This window comes from Dromiciops gliroides, chromosome 2, assembly GCF_019393635.1.
Source record: "Dromiciops gliroides isolate mDroGli1 chromosome 2, mDroGli1.pri, whole genome shotgun sequence".
Taxonomy (NCBI): domain Eukaryota; kingdom Metazoa; phylum Chordata; class Mammalia; order Microbiotheria; family Microbiotheriidae; genus Dromiciops; species Dromiciops gliroides.
Window position 1 is genome coordinate 280985536 of NC_057862.1, and position 26540 is coordinate 281012075.

Genomic DNA, 26540 nt, shown 5'->3' on the forward strand with positions numbered 1-26540 from the left:
TGTGTGACCTAGGCAATATGCTGATATAAGGGATGAGAGAAAAGAGAGATTAGCCTCCCAACCCTGTTTTCCTGTTGTCTTAGCTTCTGGTGCCAAGAAAACTCACATCCTACATTCGCTGGACGTCTGGGAAGTTGGAGTTTGAGAAGAGATCTGAATTCAAATCCTGTCTCAGGTAATTGTTGAATGATTGAATTTAGAGGAAAAAAAAAGGTAGTGATGTCTTCAATCTTTGGAATTTCAAAGACCAGGAAAATGAGCCATGGCAATTAAAGAGATGGAGTCCTTTCCAAGTTGGGTGTGCGAAGGAAAACCTTCATATGCCTGTGTCTTATAAAGAGGAGAAAGTGAAATGACTGTAAGAAAGCTTCTCTACACTTCAACATAGGAAGAAGAAAGACATACTTCAAGAGAGAGGGGAAGAAGTGCTTCAGAGGGAAAAGTAAGAAGGAAAATAAATGGAGAATTACAACTTGTGTCAGAAACTTGAAGTGTAGAAGCATGTTCCACAGAGAAGGAAGGGAAGAAGGCCAGAGAGCCAGGGGAATTCTGGAATGAGGATGCAGCTATTCCTCTAGAGGCTTTTGCTAGATTATCCAAGGAAGAAACAACTTTTTATGGTATAAGGAATAATGATGAGCCCCCACTGGTGCCACCAACTGAGGAACTACCCACTTGGTCAGAGGAAGCTGAAGCCAGTGGTGGTGGTTAGTGACTCCTTGATGAGAAGCACACACACAGCAATATATAGTTGTGAAATAAACAATCATTAACTGAACTTATTTTTCTTTTTATCTCACTCAGTTGAACTCACCTGTGGCCTAGCACAATCACTGGCTGTCTCGGAACCATGAGATATGTATGATAACCTTTCCATATCATTTTCAGGTGTCATGAACACATACTAAATTTGGTTTTGATCCAGACACATGGTGGTAAAAAGTGTTACTGATTGCATAACTACCTCAACCCTCTATTAGAAGTCTAAGGATATAAAGGAGGGAATGTAATGGAATTTATTAATTTGATCATTGACAATGCTATGCTAAGGTTTAGTAAAAATGCAGCAATTCAAACAGTTAAAGAAGAGAATCCAGCTTTCCAGACCAGAGTCCAGAATCCAGTTTTTCCAGACCAGAATCCAGACCAGAGTCCAGAATCTAATTTTCCAGACCAGAATCCAGTTTCCTCCTGATGACATCTTACCACTTCAAGAAGACAAGAGAACTCAGAGACTTTATATGAACTGTTTTGTTTTATTAGTTTTTACTATCTCCTTTCTGTTATAATATACACTATCTGTAACATGTACTCTCTGCAGAGGCTCTCCCTTTGCAAGACTAATGTCAAAGTGTCGGTTCATGAGGACAAAAAAATGCCCCTCTGGACAAAACTTTCCTCTCTTCCTTTTCTATATTGTTGTTCACATATTATTAGTTAGCAACGGTTATTATATTATTTTTTTTACTGTCCCATCAAGGAAACACTTTGTTTCTTGAGGAATCAAAGGGGGGAATGTGGAAAAAGTTTTAACAGTCGGTTAGGGATAATAGAGAGATGCCAGTTTTTGAAGGACCACCCTTTCGGGGAGGAGACCGACGGCCGTGCATGAGCTACGCACGTCAGTCTGGCTGCTAATCACTCCACTTCCGGGGTGCGAGCTTAAAAGGCAAGGAGAGAACGGAAGTGGGATCTCTTTCCTGCTCTCCTGGTCTGAGGACTGGCGTGACACACAGACAGACGCTGACTGGAGTTCGACTCGGCCCAGCTCGCCATTAGCAACACGTGCCTGAGGCGGCTCTTCCCCCAAAGGTGGCCTTGGGCTTTGGTGAGTTTTATACGGAATATAGACTAAGCTTAGACTTAAGACTATTTGTTTTGTATTTCTACTTTCCTATCCCTCTAATCAATATCAACTTGTAACTACCAAACAATAAAAGCTCTAACTAGAGACCAGAGGCTTCTTTACCTTACTGATCTGGGAGATAAATTAAGGGAAAGGTTAAAGAGGGGAGATTAATGCTCTAGTATCCAATTTTAAATCTCACAAATGTTGGGTACCAATTATGTCATGGGGAAATGGTTGGTGTCAGAGGTCCTTAGGAATTCCTCTTGCAGTAGTCAACAGCTGTTAAAGATACTGATTACTGATTATTATTCTTTATTTTCCAGTCATGTCCTTCACTTAAGAGATCTTTTGTCTCCTCAGCCTATTGAAGATGAAAGAGGCAATGTACTCCTTTGGAAGAGAGAAATCATTAGTGTAATATATGTAGGAGCCAAAGAGAATGAAACTCAAATTATGTTTCATCATCTTTCCACATTTAATAATGAATATAAAATTCTGTCACTTTTTTCAAGCATACATGGTCCATGGGATTTCATTTAGGACCAGGCATCTAGTCACTGTGTGTGGTTTGGGAGGGATTATTTTGGTCATCGTAGCTTACTTTGGCATTTTAGTAATACAGGGAAGGCTTTATGCCTTGCTTCAGTAGGTACTCAAGCTGCTGGAATAGTAAACCAGTGACAGGAAGTTCCAGCATGTGGAATTTTCTGAATTGATCTCAAATCCTCTGCATTTCCAAACACATGGTTTTAAAATTATATCCTTGGAAATATATTTCTAAAGAGAACACAAGAAAGGAAGTGGACAAGATTCTTAATCAGATTTCAAGATGAAACCCAACTTTGTCTTAAGACCCCTGTTGCTCCATTAAATACAAAGTTACCACAAGGTTCATTTGAATCTGATCATAGTTCCCATTTGCCAGCTACTATAGAAACTCTTCAGGGTTTTCTAAAAGATGAGCACATGAAGAAAGTGGTTCGTCAGTTAATTCATGTCTTAAGTGAAACAGTAAAGAGATGAGTTTTATGTTTATCTAGTACTGAAAGTCTTCTCCTAAATGATGACTTTTCTGAAGCCTCTGCTAAGAAAGCAAATATTGCAATACTTTTTTCTGGTGGCATTGATTCCATGGTTATTGCAAGCCTTGCTAATCACCATGTTCCTTTTGATGAACCAATTGATCTTAATGTAGCTTTCATGACTAAACAGATTGGTTGTACTACTTTTCCCAGGATGGGAGTTCATACCAGGTTTTATGACTGGGTAGTCTAGCACTTTGGCCCTGTAGAATGACCTTTGGGATGTGGACTTATCCAGTAGCTCTGTTGCATTTGGATAGGAATTTGACAGGACTAATGCTATGTAGAAATTGTGTTAAATCTAAGCCCAATTTCCTCAAGGACTGAGGTGTAGCATCAGGAGTAAAGTGTTCCTAGGTGTTGGGGAAAAAATCTTTGTACCTTTGTTCTGGCTAGATCACCCAAGTAAATGTCCCTTTATAAAAAATAAATTAAAAAAAAAAGAATTTGGAATTTTGTTGAAATTAATGTTTCTCTAGAAGATTTGCAAAGAATGAGACAACACCAAATAAGCCAGTTAGTTCAATCCTTGGATACAGTCATTTTAGCCATTGAACATGGTGGGTTGATTTTTTGCATAAGAATCACTCCATAATCTTAAAAGAAGACCCATGTCAGCTGGCCAGTTTAAACTTTAATAGCCCTAACCCCATAACAGTTTCCAACATTTGTTTTTATAATATTTTGAGTTCCAAATTTTTAGCCCTCTCTCCCTTCCCTCCCCCTCTTCCCCAACATATTTAACTTTTTATGTTTCTCTTCGCCCAGTATTTGTACTTCAAAGTTTCTACTTGATTCTGGTCTTTTCATCAAGAATGCTTAGGAATCCTCTATTTCATTAAAGATTCATTTTGGGGGCAGCTAGATGGCACAGTGGATAAAGCACTGGCCCTGTACTCAGGAGGACCTGAGTTCAAATCCAGCCTCAGACACTTGACATGTAATAGCTGTGTGACCCTGGGCAAGTCACTTAACCCTTATTGCCCTGCCCCACCCCCAAAAAAAAAGATTTATTTTTTCCCCTGCAGGATTACACTCAGTTTTACTGTGCAAGTTATTTTTTTGTTTTCAAGTCTATATTCTTTGCCTTCTGAAATATTGTGTTCCAAGTTCCCTACTGCTTTAAAGCATAGTATTTGGTACTTGAATTCCTTCTTTCTGAGTGTTTGCAGTAATTTTTCTTTGACTTTGAAAATCTTAATTTTGGCTATATTCTTCCTAGGAGTTTTGATTTTGAAGTTTCTTTCAGGAGGTGACTAGCAGATTCTATTGAAACTTTTTTCTCTGATACTAAGATATATGGGCACTATTATGATTTCTTTCTTTTTTTTCTTTTTCTTTTTTTTGGTGAGACAATTGAGGCTAAGTGACTTGCCCAGGGTCACACAGCTAGTAAGTGTCAAGTATCTGAGGCCTGATTTGAACTCAGGTCCTCCTGACTCCAGGGCCAGTGCTCTATCCATGGCACCACCTAGTTGCCCCTGTGATTTCTTGAAAGCTGATGTCTTTGGTCTTTTAGGGTCATATTAGTCAGGTAGTCCAATGATTCTTATTTTTTTCTCCTTAAATCTGTTTTGTTTAATTTTTTTAAAATATGGTATACCTTGCAGTTTTTTTCCTATTCTTTCAGGATTTTTACTTCATTTTAATATTTCTTATTGTCTCATGGAATCATTAACTTCTATTTGGTCCATTTTAATTTTAAGGGAGTTTGCTACTTGATGAGGTATTGTATCTCTTGTATCAAGCTGTTAAATTCCCTTACCAAATTTTTCTTCCATAGCTCTCATTTCTTTTTCAGTATTTCCCTTTGTGTTCTCATGTCTTTTCTAATTCTTTCCTCTAGCATTATCATTTCATTGATAAAATTATTTTTGGCTCTTAAAAAAAACCTCTTGCTTCATCTCTTAAAAATTTCTAGTTGAATTTATACCCAAACTATGTTTTTCTTTGAAACTTGGTTTGCAGATGTTTTAATTGTATCTTGAGCATCCTGTGAAAATGGGTACTTTGATTTGTTTGACCTCCCCCCACCCCCAATTATCCATGTAACCAGAACTGTATAAGGATTGGTTCCATTGGGTAACACACCAACAATGCTTTGCATGACAGAGAGTAAACCCAGCTGGATTGCAGGGAATCAGTAATCCTGAAACCAATCAAAGACAGTCTGGCTGCAGGATATATGACTGTGGATATGGACCAACTTTGAAATAATCCTTTTGGTTTTTGAAGAGATCTCATCCAGACCTTGTATGGAACTGCTGATCACCAAGAATACCTTCTGATTTGTGTATCAAAGGCTATATCCTCCACCCCTGGAATTCCTTACACACCCCTTTCTCCCCTTGGGAGTGGATCTTTCTAAGCCCAGCATTCCTCCAAATTCTTTACCTGTCTTTGTTTAAACTGTATATAAACTCTTGCAGTCTATTGAATGGTGTCCTGTTAGGCAATAGGCTAAATAGCACCCATGATCATGCTAGATTTTGTTCCCTGTTTAATAAAACCTTTGTTTTAATTTTTTTCAGGCATTGTCTTTCTCTGGTTTCCTTCCCTCTTGGAAAGAATGGGATTTAAATCTCCAGAACAGGCCTTTGCATTCCCTGGAGAACTGGCCTTTGCATTGGTCTTCCCCTTTGGGGAAAAAGAGATTTAAATTCCATTAAGAGAGCCTTGGATTAAAATCCCTATCACCATAGTAGTTCTTTATGTTGGGATTCTTTTTGTTAGCTTATTCTTCAGACATTACTTCTTGACTTCGGATCTTATGGTCAGGCTCTAGGCATTTTTAGAGAGAATGGTCCAGCCAGTCTTGTGTCGTGTTTGTAAGGGCCACATTTAGTATGGGAAGTTAATTGGGCAGCTCACCATAATATTGGGGTTCAGAAAATAGTGGGGGACCTCTAGGTCCAGAGTTTCCCCTTCTCCAAATTGTCTCTTTTCCAGTTATGTCTCCCAGACTAATAAGAAAGGAGATTAACAGCCTCTTTTTCACAAACAAGTCAGGTTTTATTAATGATAACAAAATTTACAACATAAGTGGAGTTAATAAAGCTAGGGACAATGAGAAAGGGAATAGAAAAAGGGAAAAATACCACCCACTTCCCAGATAGTTAGAATCTAAATCTCTAGGGTAAAAAAAAAGCCCCCAGGTACCTTGAATAAACTCTGCTTCCTCAGCTATTCAGAACAGCTTGGGTCTGGCAAAAACTAACTCAAACACTAAACTTGTTTCCAGTTCAGCTGGCTTAACAAGCCAGCCTCACTGGAAGGAACACAAACTCACCACCGCCTGGAATCTGCAGTTCTAAGGAGAATCAGCTTTGCAGTGTCTCCTGGTTAGGTCTAAAGATCAAATGCCCCAGCTCCTCTCTCTCTACCTTCCTTCCCCATCCCTCTCTGAGAGTCTTCCTACCCCTTCCTGCCTCTCTCACAGGAAGGGTGGTTCTTTAGCAATGCTGAGTCTCCAGTTGGTTTAACATACCCCTGGGCTGTCCCTATTATAATTTGGCCAGACCCATGTGGGTGTGGGGGAACTCCTCAGTGGGGGTTAGGTACTTAGTTTGATACTTTGACTCAATAAATGTTTTTTGTGTTGTTTGTTCCATAATCTCTTAAAGTACACACCTATCTTCTCTTTTTTTTTTTTTTGTGGGGCACTGGGGGTTAAGTGACTTGCCCAGAGTCACACAGCCAGTAAGTTTCAAGTGTCTAAAGCCAGATTTGAACTCAGGAACTCCTGAATCCAGGGCTGGTGCTTTATCCACTGCGTCACCTAGCCGCCCCCCACACCCATCTTCTCTCAGACTTTTTTTTTTTTTTTTGGTGAGACAATTGGGGTTAAGTGACTTGCCCAGGGTCACACATCTATAGTAAGTGTCAAGTGTCTTGTGAGGCTGGATTTGAACTCAGGTCCTCCTGAATCCAGGGCTGGTGCTTTATCCACTGCGCCACCTAGCTTCCCCCTCTTAGGCTTTTAAAGCTGCATCTTTTCTATCTGACCATGATGATGCAAAGATGGGGTTATAAAAACTCCAAATTGCAATTAATTCCTTACATGTTGCTGCTTTCTTAAAGTATTCCAAGAAACTATATTATTCCAGGAACTCAGAGAGAGTCAGGCTAAGAACTTGGAAGCTTTCAGAATTCTAAAAGCAGGCTGATTCATGACAAACTCTCAGCTCTGTAAGTTCCTGACCTGGGTTTGAGTGAGAACAATACAACTTCATTGGAGGTCTATTAGAGTGCCCCTGGACTTAGCCTCTGTCCACCATCTGCAAAGTTCTGAAGGTTCAGAGGGACAGAATTGCAGGCTCTGGGGTTCCTGCACTGTTTGTTCCACTAAGGGCTTCAGATTAGTCTGGGGGCTGGATTTGAGAGCCCACTCCACTGTTTTTTGTTTTTGGGTTTTGGGGGTTTTTTTTGCGGGGCAATGGGGGTTAAGTGACTTGCCCAGGGTCACACAGCTAGTAAGTGTCAAGTGTCTGAGGCCAGATTTGAACTCAGGTATTCCTGAATCCAGGGCCGGTGCTTTATCCACTGCGCCACCTAGCCGCCCCCGAGAGCCCACTCCACTGTGATCAGAGCCACACAGCTGCTACTTGCTTCTATACTTGGTGCAAGCTCAGGACCCATCTTAGCATCTATGACTGCTCCATTCCCTGAACCTCCACTCTTTAGTGTAGTTCTGATGGAGGCAAAGAAAGGCTTGACAGACAAACTTAAGACCTGAGCTCTAATTTAGATCTGAGCTCCAAGAGGGGCTATAACTTATAGACCCCAACTCCAAAAGGGATTAATGGATAAAGTAAGACTTGGGCCTTCATTAATACAAGTCAGGGCCTAGGCTCTTGTTACCCACATTAATCAGTACTCATAACAAGAATATAAAAAGGCAGATCATAGAGACCTTTACTATAACAAAGACATAGAGACAGGCTATAGAAATTCTAATTGATAAATGAAAATATTCAGAAACTAGGCATGTGAATGAAAAGGTAATATGCACAGAAAAGGTCAAATTTGTCCCCAGATTCACCTTATGACATGTAAACCCCAAAAACACACCTCTCCAGAAAAAGTACCCATCTTGGGGGTTGGCTTAAGCCCCCAGGAACTCCAAATTAGAATAAACCCTCCCATGTACCTCCCTAAGGTGGAGATTTTTATAATGAGACTGATAATCAACTTATCCATACTATAAATATAACTGTCTTTTCTTTCTCTATTCAAGAAAAACCTCCATGATGCTCTCCCTATGGTCACTCACAGTATTGCAATAAAACTTGGGAAACTAGGGGCAGCTAGGAGGCGCAATGGATAGAGGACTGGCCCTGGAGTCAGGAGTACCTGAGTTCAAATCCGGCCTCAGACACTTAACACTTACTAGCTGTGTGACCCTGGGCAAGTCACTTAACCCCAACTGCCTCACTAAAAAAAACAAAAACAAAAACAAAAAAAACTTGGGAAACTGAGTCACTGAGTCTTGTAATTCTTTTGGGACACGTCACAATTAATTTTATCTCACATCATTTCCCTTCCTCAGTCTACCCTGTATCTGTCACCTGGAACTGGGTAGTGAACAACAAAGCAGCCAATTCGGGGCAGCTAGGTGGCACAGTGGATAAAGCACCGGCCCTGGATTCAGGAAGACCTGAGTTCAAATCCAGGCTCAGACACTTGACACTTACTAGCTGTGTGACCCTGGGCAAATCACTGAACCCTCACTGCCCCTCCCCCCCAAAAAAAGCAGCCAATTGGTACCTGTTCCTGCTCCCTTCACAAGATCAGGCCTCTTTGTGCTATATCTGGTACCTTTTCTTGCCTTGATACAAAGCCTCAGGAAGGTCTTCATTCGGTCAAGGTCTGTGAGGCTCTAAGAAGCATTTCCTGACTAGATACTGTTTCCAGTGTCCACAGACCTCTTGGTCTTTCTCTCTTTGACAACCTGGGCTAGAAAACAATTTTTTTTCTTGTATTTCCTCATCAGGACTCAGTCTTGAGCATTTTCTAGAAGCTCATGGACTTTTGTTGGGGAGAGCTCAGCTACCCAACTTTCTTCTTCTATCACATGGAACTTCTTCAAAAACTTTGGCACAGAGGGATTGCAAAGAAATGTAAGAAGGCAGGAGTAGTAAACACAATTATTACAGGCAATAATGTGTTAATATGAATGTATGGATCACTTAGATTTGATGGAGGTGCCTTATTATCCAAAAGTATTTTTTATGACATCCTGGGTTAATAGGAGCAAAATGTCCTTCAACTGAACTCAAAACTGAACCCAGATAGCTAGCAGATAAAAGTCCCTACCTGGTGACTTCTTTCCTCAGGATAGTAAGTCCCTGTCTTTTGGGGAAATCTGGGCATCCTCTTCCTTTCCAAATCCTTTTTTGAAATCCTGTAATCTTATCATGATGCTTCTGTATTTCCTCCATACTTGTTATAACTGAAATCATTAAACTGCCTTTGTTTCTGTATCATACTCTTGAAACTGATAACACTCTGCAACTAGGGGACAAAAAAAACCTTATACACCCTCAGAAAGAGGGAATCTCTGAGCTTCCTTCTTTGGAAGGGTCTCCAGAATGATCATGTTACTTCTTCTTGGGACAAAATAAATTGGTTTTATGTTTCCTGTCTGTCTCTGATCTGATTTATCCTGTAGGAGACATTATGTTCTCTGATCTGGTTTTGTTCTGTGAGAGACATATCTCTTTATTATTATTCATTTTTGTAGGAGATATTAAAATTATTTCTCTGATCTGTTTATTATTTTTATAGGAGACAGGCAAATAAAGCATATTTAATTTTCAACAAATTCAGTAGAGAAGAATAATCACTTGAGGGAGTGCAAACAAAAGACAGAATCAAATGTAGACCTGACAGTGAATTCTTAAATAATGACTAGGTCAAAAACAAGTCATGGAAACAATAATTATGAGAAAGAAAATGATGATAAAACAACATACCAGAATTTCTGGAAGGCAGCTAAGTTAGTTCTCAGAGGAAAAATTATATCCCTAAAAACAAACAAACAAAAAACCTTAGCAAAATAAAAAAGAAGAGGACAAATGAACAAAACATGCATTTTAAAAATGAGAAAACCAACAAATAAACCCAAAATAAGCACAAAAGAGGAGATATTAAAAGTGAGAGAAATAGATAAACCAGAAATCAGGAAGATTATGGAAAAGATAAGCATAACTAAAAGCTGGTCATTTGGAAATTTTAACAAAATTGATAACTTTTTAGCCAACCTTATTAAAAAAGAAGAGGGCAAGAAATACGATTAGCAAAATAGCAAATGAACTAGGTAAAAAGTACAATGAAACCAGAAAAAAAAAAGTAATTTTCAGAATCTACTCTGCAAAAAACCTATAAGCTAACAAAACTGACAACATAAAGTAGAGGAATACCTTCAAAATATAAAATATAGAGGGCAGCTAGGCAGCACAGTGGATAAAGAGCCAGCCCTGGATTCAGGAGGACCTGAGTTCAAATCCAGCTTCAGATACTTGACACTAGCTGTGTGACCCTGGGCAAGTCACTTAACCCTCATTGCCTTGCAAAAAGAAAGAAAGAAAGAATATACACACTTACAGAAGACCAAATAAAGATCATAGATAGTCCAAATTCAGAAAAGGAAAAAGAACTAGGTGTAAAAAAGAAAGAAAGAAACAATAGGGGAAACCTATTGGTCCTGAAGGATTCTTAGGTGAATCCTGTCCAACTTTTTTTTTTTTTTAGTGAGGCAATGGGGGTTAAGTGACTTGCCCAGGGTCACACAGCTAGTAAGTATTAAGTGTCTGAGGCCAGATTTGAACTCAGGTACTCCTGACTCCAGGGCCGGTGCTCTATCCACTGCGCCATCTAGCTGCCCACCTGTCTAACTTTTAAAGAACAATTAGTACCAATACTCCACAAATTATTCTCAAAAAATTAAGAAAGAAAGCATCGGGTCTTACATGAGCTGATGATGAGTGAGATGAGCAGAACCAGAAGAACATTGTACACAGTATCATCAACATTGAGTGTTGACCTACTGTGATGGACTATATTCTTCTCACCAATGCAATGGTACAGAAGAGTTCCAGGGAACTCACGATAGAAGAGGATCTCCAAATCCAAGGAAAAAAAAAAAAAGAACTGTGGAGTATAGATGCTGATTGAACCATACTATTTCTTTTGTTTTGGGTGCTGTTGTTTTTTTTTTTCTATTTTGAGGTTTTGCATCACTGCTCTGATTTTTTCTCTTGTAACAGGATTAATGCAGAAATAGGATTAATGTTATTATGTGTATATATGTATGTGTGTGTATATATATATGTATATGTATATAGATATATAGATATAACCTATATCAGATTACCTGCTGTCTAGGGGAGGGGGGGAGGGAGGGGAGGGAGGGAGAAAAATCTGAAATTATAAAGCTTGTATAAACAAAAGTTGAGAACTATCTTTACATGTAACGGAAAAAATAAAATACCTTATACATTTAAAAAAAATGTTAATGATATAAATTTTTAAAAAAAAAGAAAGAAAGAAAGCATCCTACCAGATTCCTTTTATGAGATAAATATTGTCCTAGTAACGAAACCAGAGAAAGATGAAACAAAGAACTGTAGACCAATATCATTCATTAATATCCCTTCAAAGTTTTGAATAAAATCCTTTCAAACAGACTACTGAAATTCATCCAAGAAATTATTCATTGTGACCAAGTTAGATTCAGACCAGGAAAGTAGGGGTCATTCAACATTAGGAAAACAACCAGCATAACGAATAATATTAAAACAAAATAATCACAATTACATGTTTATCTCATTAGATGCAGAAAAGGCCTTTGGCAAAGGACAAAACTCATTTGTGCTAAAAATCAATCAATCAATCAATTAATTAATTGGTTAGTTAAACAAAACAAAACGAAAATCCTATAAGTAGAAGCATAGAGGGGCCTTTTGTAATACCATAAAAAGTATACCTCGGGGCAGCTAGGTGGCAAAATGGATAAATCACGGGCCCTGGATTCAGGAATACCTGAATTCAAATCTGGATTCAGATATTTGACACTTACTAGCTGTGTGACCCTGGGCAAGTTACTTAACCCTCATTGGCCCGCCAAAAAAAAAAAAGTATACCTGAAAGGAAAACAAGCATCATATGGAATAGGGATATAATAGCAGCTTTCTCAAAAAATACAAGAGTAAAACAAGGGTGTCTACTCTCAACACTATTGTTTGATAGAGCTCTAGAAATTCCAGCAATAGCAATGAAAAAAAAAATAGAAAGAAATTAAAGAGGTAAAGAAAGGCAAAGATAAGCTGATCCACCTTTCTTTTTTTTTTAGCAAGTACCAAATAGTTTTAACAATTGATGCTTTATAATATAGTTTAAAGTGTAGAAGTGCTAATCCCCTTTCATCCTTTCCTTTTTCTTTTTTTAACACTTTCCTTGATGTTCCCTTGATCATTTAGATCTTTTATTTCTCTAAATGAATTTTGTTACATTTTTTATCAAGTTCTACATAAATATCCCTTTGATAGTTTGATTGGTACAGCATTAAAAATGTAAATAACTTTGGTAGTATTGCCATTTTTTTTTTTTTAGTGAGGCAATTGGGGTTAAGTGACTTGCCTAGGGTCACACAGCTAGTAAGTGTTATGTGTCTGAGGCCGGATTTGAACTCAGGTACTCCTGACTCCAGGGCCGGTGCTCTATCCACTGCGCCATCTAGCTGCCCCCGCCATTTTTATTACAGAGCACTGAATCATCAAAACCATTTGGTACTGGCTAAAAAAAAAAAATGGAAAGGTAGATCACCAGAACAGATGAAGGGGAATCAGAAAAAAAAAAAACACCTCAATAACTCAGTGTTAAATAAGCCAGAAAACATCATTTTGGGAGAGAAAAAACTCCCAATTTGGTTAAAAAAAATCTGCTGGGAAAACTGGAAACAAGTCTGGTAATAATTAGGCTTACATCAACATTTTATGCCATATTATGCAATACATTTAAAATGGATACATGATCTTCATATTAAATATCATGCCATAAGAAGTTAGAAGAGAAACAGGTCATATTTCTCTCACAATTATGGGTATGAAATTATTCTTAACCAAATAATAGATTGAGGCAATTATAAAAGATAAAATAGGTACCTTTGATTACATAAAACTGAAAATCTTCTATACAAATAAAACTATATAATATGGAATAAGGTAGCAAGTGGTAGGATAAGAAAAAAAACCTTTTATATCAAATTTTTCAGATAGATAAATGATTAAATATAAATAAATAATTCTCAAAAGAATTGTATAACAACCATATGAAAAAATGCTCCATGTAAAGTGATTTAACCATTCTGGAAAACAATCAGGAAATATGTTCAAAGGGCTTTTAAACTGTGCATACCTTTTTTTTGGGGGGGGGGGTGAGGCAATTGGGGTTAAGTGACTTGCCCAGGGTCACACAGCTAGTGTCAAGTGTCTGAGGCTGGCTTTGAACTCAGGTCCTCCTGAATCCAGGGCCAGTGCTCTATCCACTGTGCCACCTAGCTGCTCCCTGTGCATACATTTTGACCCAGCAATATCACTCCTAGGTCTATACCCCAAAGAGATCAAAGAAAAGGTAAAAGGACTATTTGTACAAAAATAGTTATAGCAGCTCTTTTTATGATGGCAAAGAATTAGAAACTGAGGGGATGCCCATCAACTGGGGAATGGCTAAACAAGTTGTAATATATGATCGTGATAGAATACTATTGTGCTACAAGAAATAGCAGGAGGGAGATACTTTCAGAAAAACCTGGGAAGACTTCTATGAACTAGTGCATGATGATTACTTATTTCTTTCCTTCTCACTGGGTTGGGGAGAGAGGAAGAAAGGAGAAAATTCTGAACTGAAAATGAAAAAAAAAATTTAAAAAAAGAATGTTCCAAATCACTAATAACAAGAAATACAAATAAAAAATAACCCTATGGTTTCACCTCACACCTGCAAAATGGCAAAGATGGTAATAGCACTGGAGAAGCTACAAGAAGAAAGACACCAGGGGCAGCTAGATGGTGCAGTGGATAGAGCACCGGCCCTGGAGTCAGGAGTACCTGAGTTCAAATCCGGCCTGAGACACTTAACATTTACTAGCTGTGTGACCCTGGGCAAGTCACTTAACCCCAATTGCCTCACTAAAAAAAAAAAAAAAAGAAAAGAGAAGAAAGGCACCGTATTTTTTTTTCCTTGCAGGGCAATGAGGGTTAAGTGATTTACCCAGGGTCACACAGCTACTAAGTGTCAAGTTTCTGAGGCTGGATTTGAACTCAGGTCCTTCTGAAACAAGGGCCAGTGCTTTATCCACTGTGCCACCTAGCTGCCCCCTACTATCCACCTTCAAAGAAAAAGCTGATATTGATTGAACACAGATACATAATTGCATGTGTATAACACATATCTAATTGCTTATCAGCTTAGGGAGGGGGAGAGGAGGGAGGGAGGGATAAAATGTGTAACTCAAAACTATAAATAAAAATGTTTATTATTTTTTTTTTTAAATTGAAGACGGACGGAAAGTGTGGGGTCAAAAAAAAAAAGGAGGTTATCCCCAGGAGTTCAAGGATGCCTCCATTGTCCATCTATATAAAGGAAAAGGAAATAGATTCACCTGTGACAACCACAAGGGAGGGTCTCTCTCTTAGTTGTTGCTGGCAAGATTCTTGCCAGAGTCCTCCTTAATTGACTCATCCTTTACTTGGAAGAGGATCATCTACCTGAGAGCTGGTGTGGCTTCAGAAAGGGCTGAGGAAGAGTCTACAAGGTGTTTGCTACACGAAAACTCTAAGAGAAATGCCAGGAGCAGAACAGAGGTCTATACACAACATTTGTCTCTCTAAACAAGGTCTTTGATGTTGTTAGTCTGGAGGGCCTGTGGAAAATCATGGTGAGATTTGGTTGTCCAGAAAAGTTCATCAGTATTGTATGTCAGTTTCATGACAGCATGCTGCATGGCTTCTGGATAATAGACAACACTCTCATACTTTCCCAGTCACAATTGGAGTGAAGCAGGGATATGAGAGAGAGAGAGGCAATTGGGGTTAAGTGACTTGCCCAGGGTCACCATAGTGTCAAGTATTTGATGCCGGATTTGAACTCAGGTCTTCCGGAATCCAGGGCTGGTGCTTTATCCACTGTGCCACAGATGATTGTGAACTCAGTGCAATCTCTGAAGCTGAAGTGCAACAAATTATGCCTCAATTCTCTTCTACTTGTACTAATTTGGGCCTAACAACACCAAGATAACAGAGGTTCTCCACCAGCCGGTACCACACTATCCACACGTGGAAACGTAGGTTTCGGCAAATGGCAAATGGAAAAAATTTGAATGCTATGGATAATTTCACTTACCTTGCCATTATACTTTCCAGGGATGTACACATAGATGATAAGATTAGTATTTGCATTTCCAGAGCTAGGTCAGCATTTAGGAGGCTCCAAAAGAATGTGTAGAAAATAAGAAGTAGTAGACTGCCTACCAAACTGAAGGTCTACAGAGTCATTGTGCTAACCTTATGCCTGTGAAACCTGGACAGTTGCTAGAACCATGCCAGAAAACTGAACCACTTCCATTTGAATTGTCTTTGGAAGATTCTGAAGATCATCTGGCAAGATAAGGTACCAGACACAGGTCCTTTCTTTTTTTTTTTTTTTTGCAGGGCAATGGGGGTTAAGTGACTTGCCCAGGGTCACACAGCTAGTAAGTGTCAAGTGTCTGAGGCCGGATTTGAACTCAGATACTCCTGAATCCAGGGCCGGTGCTCTATCCACTGCGCCACCTAGCCGCCCCCACTGAGGTCCTTTCTTGAGCTTAACTGCATTCAAACTCCACTGTAGAGAGTGCAACTCTTCTGGGCTGGACACATTGTTCAAATGTCAAACATGTTTGCCCAAAAGACTATTTTATAGAGAACTCACACAAGGCAGTCACTTACATGGTGGCCTGAAGAAGTGCTACTAGAACACTTTCAAGATCTTTCTGAAGAACCATGATATCTATTGCAAGACATAGGAGACAATGGCACAGGGCCGACCGCCCAGCATGGCGTGCCTGCATCAAAGACACCGTGTTCTATGAGCAAAGCAGAAACAAAGTAGCTCAAAGGAAAAGTGAAATGCACAAATTTACAGACTTCTTTCTCTCAAATGTTCATATGGACTATTTGTGCCCAACTTGTAGTAGAGCCTTCAGAGTTTGTATTGGTCTAATCAGCCGTCAGACACCCTATACATTGACACCAACATGATGATGTCATTTGTTCTTCTTTGAGCATGAAGGACAACAACAAAGATTTTCTATTTGTATATTTCCCTTATTCCTCCTGTATGCTCTGTGTTCCTGTTCCCAACTGTCCTCTTAAGCCACAAGCCCAGTGAGAGCTTAAAGCATGTTGCTTTTAGCTTTACTGACCAGTCTGACTCTTTTTTTGTTTTTGCAGGGGAATGAGGATTAAGTGACTTGCCCACGGTCACACAGCTAGTAAGTGTCAAGTGTCTGAGGCCAGATTTGAACTCAGGTCCTCCTGAATCCAGGGCCGGTGCTCTATTCACTGGGCCACCTAACTGCCCTGACCAGTCTGACACTTATAAAATGGACTAAGTGTCAGACCTCAGTGGCATTTGCCTACCTTGCCTGTGAAGACCATCCTAGTCTATTTGACATCTACATAATATTTTCAAATTCAGGGCATTGTGAAACATTTAATGCATTCTTTTTTTTTTTGGTGGGGCAATGAAGGTTAAGTGACTTGCCCAAGGTCACACAGCTAGTAAGTGTCAAGTGTCTGAGGTCAGATTTGAACTCAGGTACTCCTGAATCCAGGGCTGGTGCTTTATTCACTGCGCCACCTAGCTGGCCTATTTAATGCATTCTTTTTTTTTTTTGCGGGGCAATGGGGGTTAAGTGACTTGCCCAGGGTCACACAGCTAGTAAGTGTTAAGTGTCTGAGGCCGGATTTGAACTCAGGTACTCCTGACTCCAGGGCCGGTGCTTTAACCACTGCGCCATCTAGCTGCCCCTATTTAATGCATTCTTAAAGCTAGTGTCTTCCCTTTGTTGATGATTTCCAATTTATCTGGTATATGTGTTGTTTGTACAATTGTTTTCAAGTTGTCTGCTCCATTGGACTGTGAGGTCCATAAAGCAGTGACTTTTTGCCTTTTTTTTGTATCCACAACATGTAGCACAGTGCCAGACACATAACAGGCATATTAACTGGTCGACTGACTGATTGGTTGACACTTACTCTTTGGCTCTTGTCTTTGGAGCAGATTTTTTTTATTTGTTTTTGGTTTTGGTGGGGCAATGAGGATTAAGTGACTTGCCTAGGGTCACACAGCTATTAAGTGTCAAGTGAGTGTCTGGGGCTGGATTTGAACTTAGGTCCTCCTGAATCCAGGGCTGGTGCTTTATCCACTAGGCCACCTAGCTGCCCCCTTTGGAGCAGATTTTTTAAAAGCAGTCCCTTTTATAGTAATTCTGCACTTAGAAGTGTATTTATGATCTGGCTCAGGCCTATGCATCCATTTAGAGAGTACAGCTACCTAACAATGGGAAAAGTCACTCTCTAGTATGGTTCCCATTGTGCTCTCACGCTGAAAACAGAGATACCAGGCAACATAAGGACAAAGTCAAATACACATATTTAAATATTAACTATGACAACAGTATTCTTTAAGATTAAAGAAATTAAGTGGAAATGGGACTGCAGCAGGGTAGGAACCACCAGTTCCTCATGGCTGCTTTTTTCCTCTTAGCCCTCTTGCTACTGGAGTAGCACCCCTATTAAAAAATACAGTCACATTCCTCTCCATTTGTCTATTTAGAAGTTACCTCTGATGGTCCTGAAGAAAGGAATTGCAGATGTAGCAAATATCAATTACCAAGGTGGCACTGATGCCATGAGGTGACCACCACCTCCCTCTTCTTCTCTCCTAATTTTCCCAGTCTTCAAACACCATCTATTGCCCATAAATGAAAAACCTTTGCCTTCCTGTACTGAACTGGGAAGAACTGCAAATCCCAGGGATTCTGTTACCAGCCAGCCCCTTGTCAGAAGTTGTTACTTTAAGAAAACCAAACATCCACTGAGATTTCTACTTCAGTTATTATAAGGAGAAAAAAAAATAGTACTTTAAAAAATGAGTATGTTGCTAGTTACTGACAGAATGTAGGATTGAGTTCAAATGTAATTGTTTAGTTCAGTATTCTTGGAACAAAATATTCTTCATTTGTTCTGTGGTTAATGGAAAGAGTTCAGTTAGAGATGTGCTGGAATCAACTCTAACAGGCTCTAAAGAGCAAATTGTTTAATTTTTACTGTGAACATTTACACTTTGGAAATCAGCAAATGCTACCAACTGAGGTTTGATTTATTGTTCTGTTGACTGTCCAGACTTAAGAAAGTGATGGAGAAAATTTTAACAATGCAGGTTAAACTTAAAAGAGTGTCATGTGTACGTTTTTCCCCCTGAGAGTCAGTTGTTAAACATTTACCAGTACCTCTGGTTTAGGAAAGAACCATTTTCAGGATGTGGAGTTGTTGCTGCTGCATTTGGAAAGGATATTAAGTTGTAAAATGTATTTGCCTCAATTTGTTGTTCAGTCACGTCCAACTCTTCATGATCCCCTTTAGGGATTTCTTGGCAAGGATACTGGAGTGGTTTGCCATTTCCTTACCCAGTTTATTTTACAGATAAGGAAACTGAGGCAAGGAGGATTAACTGACTTGCCCAGGGTCATACAGCTAAGTAAGTGTCTGAGGTCAGATTTGAACTCAAGTCTTCCTGACTCTAGGCCCCAAACTCTATCCACTGTGCCACCTAACTGCCCTATTTGTCTGATATGGTCTTTCTAATCCCTTTAGAAAAAGGATTTAAGGAGAGGAAGCATTTTTCTTCTAGATAACATACCTATAATACCTACTTGGTATGTCCACATTAAGCAAAGAAGAATTCAAAAACTATGGGCAAAATACACTTTAATCTTAAAGCATAATATTTATAGCAATAGGGACTTCTATGTGTATAATTCTCTGTATTGTACTCATCTCAGAGGGCATTTAGAACTTTCACCTAAAATAGAAAGACCTGATTATATTTTTCTCAAAAGCATCAGGTGCAGCCAAGACGGTAGAGTGAAACCAGGAAGCTGCCTGAGCTCTCCCAAATTTCCCTCAGAAACAATATTAAATTAAGCCTCTCAACAGATTCTGGAGCTGCAAAACCTGCAAAAACCAAAACAAAACAAAAAACAACCAGAGTGAAACAATCTTTCAACTTAAGATAACCTAGAAGATCTTCAGGCAAGGTCTGCTTCATCTGGGTAAAAAAAGGAGAGCTCAGCTCAGTGCAGAGGGTGTCTGGACAAGCCAGCCATGGGTTCTTAGTCACAGCACAGATCAGCAGCTGAGGACCCATGGTCCTAGCTCAGCAAGCTAGTGGTACAGTAGGCCACTTGTGCAGCCTCTAAGCCAAATGCAGAAGGCAATCTGCCAGTTGGGGTAAAGGCTACCCTACAAGCTCAACTAGGCTGGGCCACTCCAGTGCAGTGAGCAAGCTATAAGCTGCTGACGCCTCAGAGCAGAAAGTTGGTGACCTGGCCCATGGCCCCCAGCAAAAGAAGCTTGGGACAGTGCATGCTGTATGCCAAGAGCAGAACTCAACCTTAAAAGGCATAGAAGAGGCTAAAATATAAATAAGAAACAAAAAGAACCCTCATCAATGGCAATTGGTATGGTAACAAGGAGGATCAAAACAAACTCAAAGGAGGACAACAATGATAAAATGCCTACATGTGGAGCCTTAAAGGGGAAGAAGAATTAGTCTTGAGACCAAAAAACCCTCTTGAAAGAGCTCAAAAAGGATTTTATAAGCCAAATAAGAGAGGTAGAAGAAAAATTGGGAAAAGAAATAAGAGTTATGAAAGAAAGAGTCAATAGCTTGGGAAAAGGACAAAAATTGACTGAGGGAAACAACTCATTAAAAAAGGCAATTAGCCAAATGGAAAAGGAGGTGCAAAAGCTGACTGGGGAAAATAATTCCTTAAGAATCAGAATGGTGCAGATGGAAGTTTATGGCTCAATGAGACAACAGGAAGAAGTAAAGCAGAATCAAAAGAATATAAAAGTAGAAGACAATACCTCTTCGAAAAAATGACAGACCTGGAAAATAGATCCAGGAGGGACAATATAAAACTAGTCGGATTACCTGAGGACCATGATCAACGAAAGAGCCTAGACAGCATATTTCATGACATTATCAAGGAGAACTGCCCCAATGTCTTCCAACCAGAGAGAAGAGTAGTCATTGAAAGAATCCACCAATCACCTCCTGAAAGAGACCCCAAAAGGAAAACTCCAAGGAATATCATAGTTAAATTCCAAAAGTATCAAGTTAAGGTGAAAATACTGCAAGCAGCCAGAAAGAAACAATTTCAATATCAAGGAACAACAATAAGAATTACACAGGACTTGGCAGCTTCAACATTGAAGGATCAGAGGGCTTGGAATATGATATTCTGGAGGGCAAAGGAATTGGGATTACAACCAAGAATGTACTACCCAGCAAAATTAATCATAATCTTTCAGGGGAAAAGATGGACCTTAAATGAAATAGTAAACTTTAAAACTTTCCTAATGAAAAGCCCAGAAATGAACAGAAAATTCATTCTACAAATACAAGACTTGAGAGATGCATGAAAAGGTAAAAAAAGGAGAACAATATGTTACTCAATAAGGTTAAAATATTTACATCCCTACACAGGAAGAAGATATTTGTTTCATAAAAGTATTTTATTATTTTCCAGTTACATGTAAAGATAGTTTTCAACATTTGTTTTAATAGGATTTTTATTTGCAAATTTTACTCCCCCCTCCCCAAGATAGAAAGCAATTTGATATAGGTTATATAAGGAAAAAGATACTTCCAATCTTTATTAAGGCAGATAGGAGGAATACACACAGACAGAAAGTCTGGGTATAAGTTGATTTTGATGTGATGATATTAAAAAACAACTTAAGGGGCAGCTAGATGGTGCAGTGGATAGAGCACCGGCCCTGGAGTCAGGAGGACCTGAGTTCAAATATGGCCTCTGACACTTAACACTTACTGGCTGTGTGACCCTGGGCAAGTCACTTAACCCCAATTGCCTCACAGAAAAAAGAAAACCCAACAACTTAAGGGGTAACAAAAAGGATTATAGTGGGAGAAGAGGAAAGGGAAGGCAGAATGGGGTAAAACACATGAAGAGTCACAAAGGACCTATTACAATAGAAATAAAGAAGGGAGGGGTGAGCATTGTTTTGACCTTACTTTCATCTGATTTGGCTCAAACAGGGAATAACATACACACTAAATTGGGTAAGAATTTTGTCTTGCCCTATAGGAAAGTAAAAAGGGAAAGGAGAAAGAAAAGGGTAGGGTGCTGACAGAAGGGAAGGGAAAACTGGGAGGGGAAAGGGGAAAGAACAAAAAGGAGGTGGGGCTGATAGAAGGAAGGGTAGACTGAGGTGGCCAGAAACAAAACACTAGTGAGAAGGGATGGGGAAAGAAAAGAGAAAAGTACAAACAAAGAGAAAAATAGGATGCAGGGAAAACACAGTTAGTAATCATAACTGTGTATGTGAATGGGATGAACTCTCCTATAAAAAGGAAGTAGATAGCAGAGTGGATTAAGAACTAGAAACCTACATTATTTACAAGAAATACATTTGAAACAGAGAGATACAGAGTAAAGGTAAAAGACTGAGGCAGACTATATTATGCTTCAACTGAAGTAAAAAAAAGTTACAGGAAGAAATAGATAACAAAACTATATTAATGGGGGTCCTCAACCTTCCCCTCTCAGCACTAGATAAATCTAATCACAAAATTAATAAGAAGTTAAGGATATGAATAGAATTTTTCAAAAATTAAATATGATAGACATCTGGAGAAAACTGAATGGGTATGGCACATACACAAAAATTCACCATGTATCAAGGCACAAAAACTTCAAAGTCAAATACAGAAAGGCAGAAATAGTAAATGCATCCTTTTCAGATTATGATGCAATAAAAATTATGTGTAATAAAGGGCCATGGAAAAATAGACCAAAAATTAATTGTGTGAGAATCAGGGTGCCACCCCCTGCTGAGAAAGACATTGTGAAAACCAGGGCAACATCTCCCTGAAAAGAAAGCGTGTGATTAGTGTCCTGAAGCTGCCTGGCATCCAGAAGTTACCTCTATTCATAGACTGCCTGTAACTCATGTCAATCAACGGACCAGCCAATTCGCTTGGAGCTGTGTGTGGACTGCTCTGCTTCTTGTTCCACAGGGGGCTTCTGGAAGATTTCTTCCTCAGCCATTTGGCTGAGGATCACTCTTTGGGGTTAGGAAAGGAGCTAGTGGTGGCAGAAGAAGGAGGAAGGTAGCCAGGTTTCCTAATTTTCAGAAATTCACTCTCTTGGATAGCTTGGTAAAGATGGTTTTCTCTCTCTCTCTCTCTCTCTCTCTCTCTCTCTCTCTCTCTCTCTCTCTCTTTGCTAACCCCTAATATACTTTAATAAATGCTTAAAAGCCTAAACTGTTGCTGAATTTATAAGTAAACCTTAGCTAATTCTCCCCACACATTGGGGAGGGGGCAGGTAAGGACACACACATTAGATTTTTAAACATCACAATTGGAAACTAATAATCTCATCCTAAAGAATGAGTGGGTCAAATGACAAATCATAGAAACAATCAATAACTTCATCCAAGAGAATAACAATAATGAGACAACATACCAAAACTTATGGGATACAGCCAAAGCAGTTTTCAGGAAAAATTTTATATCTCTAAATGCCTACATGAATAAAATAGAGAAAGAGAAGATCAATGAATTTGGGCATGCAATTAAAAAAGCCAGAAAAAGAACAAATTAAAAATCCCCAATTAAACACCAAATTAAAAATCCTGAAAATTAAAGGAGAGATTAATAAAACTGAAAGTAAGAAAACTATAGAAGTAATAAATAGAACTAAGTGCTGGTTCTATGAAAAAAACAATAAAAAAGATAAACCTTTGATTAATTTGATTAAAAAAAAAGAAAAAGAAAGCCAAATTACCAGCATCAAAAATGAAAAGGGTGAATTCACCACCAATGAAGAGGAAATTAAAGCAATAATTAGGAGCTATTTTGCCCAACTATATGCCAATAAATTCGACAATCTAAATTAAATGGATGAACACCTACAAAATATAAACTGCCCAGATTAACAGAAGAGGAAATAAAATCCTTAAATAAGCCTATTTTAGAAAAAGAAATTGAACTCCCCAAGAAAAAAACTCCATGGGTTTGCAAGTGAGTTCTACAAACATTTAAAGAACAATTAATTCCAATACTATACAGACTATTTGGGAGAATATTAGGAAGAAAGAATCCTAACAAATTCCTTTTATGAGACAAATATGGTGCTGATACCTAAACCAGGAAGAACAGAAACAAAGAAAATTATAGAATAATCTTCCTAATGAATATTGATGCAAAAAATCTAAATAGAATATTAGCAAAGAGATGATAGCAATTTATCACCAGGACAACACACTGTGACCAGGTGAGTTATACATCAGGAATGCAGGGCTGGTTCAATATTAGGAAAACTAACATCAATAACAAAACTAACCAAAATCATACGATTATCTCAATAGATGCAGAGAAAGCTTTTGACAAAATACAGCACCCATTCCTATTAAAAACACTAGAGAGCATAGGAATAAATGGAGCTTTCCTTAAGGTGATAAACATTATCTTTTTTTTTTTTTTTTTTAGTGAGGCAACTGGGGTTAAGTGACTCGCCCAGGGTCACACAGCTAGCAAGTGTTAAGTGTCTGAGGCCGGATTTGAACTCAGGTACTCCTGACTCCAGGGCCGGTGCTCTAATCATTGTGCCACCTAGCTGCCCCCCATTATCTATCTTAAACTATCATCAAGCATTATATGCAATGGGGATAAGTTAGAGGCATTCCCAATAAGATCAGGGATGAAACAAGGATGTCCATTATCACCACTATTATTCAATATTGTACTAGAAATGTCAGCCTTAGCAATGAGAAGAAAAAGAAATTGGAAGGAATTGGAATAGGCAAGGAAGAAACAAAACTATCACTCTTTGCAGATGATGTAATGGTATACTTAATGGATGATGATGGAATCCTAAAGAATCAACTAAAAAGCTATTTGAGGGGGCAGCTAGGTGGTGCAGTGGATAGAGCACCAGCCCTGGAGTCAGGAGTACCTGAGTTCAAATCTGGCCTCACACTTACTAGCTGTGTGACCCTGGGCAAGTCACTTAACCCCAATTGCCTCACTTAAAAAAAAAAAAGCTATTTGAAATAATTAACAACTTTAGCAAAGTTGCAGGATATAAAATAAACCCACAAAAATCATCAGTGTTTCTATATATGACCAACAAAATCTAGCAGCAAGAGATAGAAAGAGAAATTCTGTTTAAAATAACTGTGGACAATATAAAATACTTGGGGTCTACCTGCCAAGGCAAACCCAGGAACTACATGAAAACAATTATAAAACACTTCACACAAATAAAATCAGATCTAAACAAATGGAAAAATATAAATTGCTCATGGGTAGTCCATGCTAATATAATAAAAATGATAATACTACCTAAATTAATCTACTTATTCAGTGCCATACCAAACTACCAAAAAATTATTTCCTAAGGATAGAAAAAATAGTAACAAAATTCATATTGAAGAACAAAAGGTCAAGAATATCAAGGGAATTAATGGAAAAAATACAAAGGATGGTGGCCTAGCTGTACCACATCTAAAACTGTATTATAAAGCAGCAATCATCAAAAGTATTTGGTACTGGGGACGGCTAGGTGGTGCAGTGGATAAAACACTGGCCCTGGATTCGGGAGTACCTGAGTTCAAATCCAGCCTCAGACACTTGACACTTACTAGCTGTGTGACCCTGGGCAAGTCACTTAACCCCCATTGCCCTGCAAAAAAAAAAAAAAAAAAGTATTTGGTACTGGCTAAGAAAAAGAGACGTAGATGAGTGGAATGGGTTAGGCACACAAAATACAGCAGTAAATGGGTATAGCAATCTCCTGTTTGATAAACCCAAAGACACTAGCCTACGGGATAAGAATTCACTATTTAACAAGAACTGCTGGGAAAGCTGGAAAATATCATGGCAAAAACTAGGTATAGACCAATATCTTACACTGTACACCAAAGTCAAGTCAAGATGGGTACAAGATCTAGACATAAAAGGTGATACCATAGGCAAATTAGGAAAGGAAGGAATAGTTTACTTGTCAGATCTATGGAGAGGGGAAAAATTTATGACCAAAGATGAGATAGAGAACATTATGAAATCTAGAGTTGATCATTTTGACTACATTAAATTAAAAAGGTTTTGCACAAACAAAACCAATGCAAACAAGATTAGAAGGAAAGCAGAAAACTGGGAAACAATTTTTCAGGCCGTGTTTCTGATAAAGGCCTCATATCTAAAATATAGAGAGAATGGAATAAAATATATAAGAATACAAGTCATTCCTCAATTGAGAAATGGTCAAAGGATATGAATATGCAGTTTTCAGATGACGAAATTAAAGCTATCTACAGCTATGTGAAAACATGTTCTTAATCACTACTGATTCAAGAAATGAAAATTAAAATAACTGAGGTACCACCTCACACTTATCAGATTGTCTATTATGACAAAAAAGGATAATGATAAATGTTGGAGAAGCTTTGGAAAAATTAGAACATTAATGCACTGTTGGTGGAGGAGCTGTGAACTGATCTGACCATTCTGGAGAGCAATTTGGAACCATGCACCAAAATACCACTACTAGGTCTATATCCCAAAGAGATCATAAAAAAAGGGAAAATGATCCACATGTACAAAAATATTTATAGCTGCTCATTCTGTGGTAGCAAAGAATTAGAAATTGAGGGGATGCCCATCAACTGGGGAATGGCTAAACAAGTTGTGGTATATTAATATAACAGAATACTCTTGTGCTTTAAAAAATGATAAACAGATGAATTTCAGAAAAACCTGGAAAGACTTATGTTAATTGATGCTGAGTAAAATAAGCATAACCAGGGGAACACTGTACATAGTATCAACAACATTGTGTGATGATTAAATCTGTTAAATAAATTGTCTGTTGATTTAACTCTTCTCAGCTATACAATGATCCAAGACAATGCCAAAAGACTTATGGTGGAAAATGCTCTCCACATGCAGAAAAAAGAACTATGGAGTCTGAATGCAAATTGAAGCATAATATTTTCACTTTTGTTGTTACTTTTTTTTGTTGTTATTGTTCCTGTTTATTCTTTCTTGCATTTTCTCTCCTTTTATTCTGATTCTTCTCTTACAATATGACTAATGTGGAAATATTTTTAACATGATTGTAATGTATAACCTATATCAGATTGTTTGCTAGCCTTGGTAGGGGGGAGGGATGGGGGGAGGGGGAGAAAAATTTGAAACTCAAAAAAATATCTTTACATGTAATTAGAAAAGAAATTTTAAAACAATTCTTTAAA

General features: G+C 38.5%; 1 pseudogene; it reads left to right on the top strand.

Annotated features, from left to right (window-relative positions):
• The first annotated feature begins 2071 nt into the window (after positions 1 to 2071).
• LOC122738726 lies at positions 2072 to 3124 on the top strand (annotated as a pseudogene).
• Positions 3125 to 26540: the final 23416 nt, after the last annotated feature.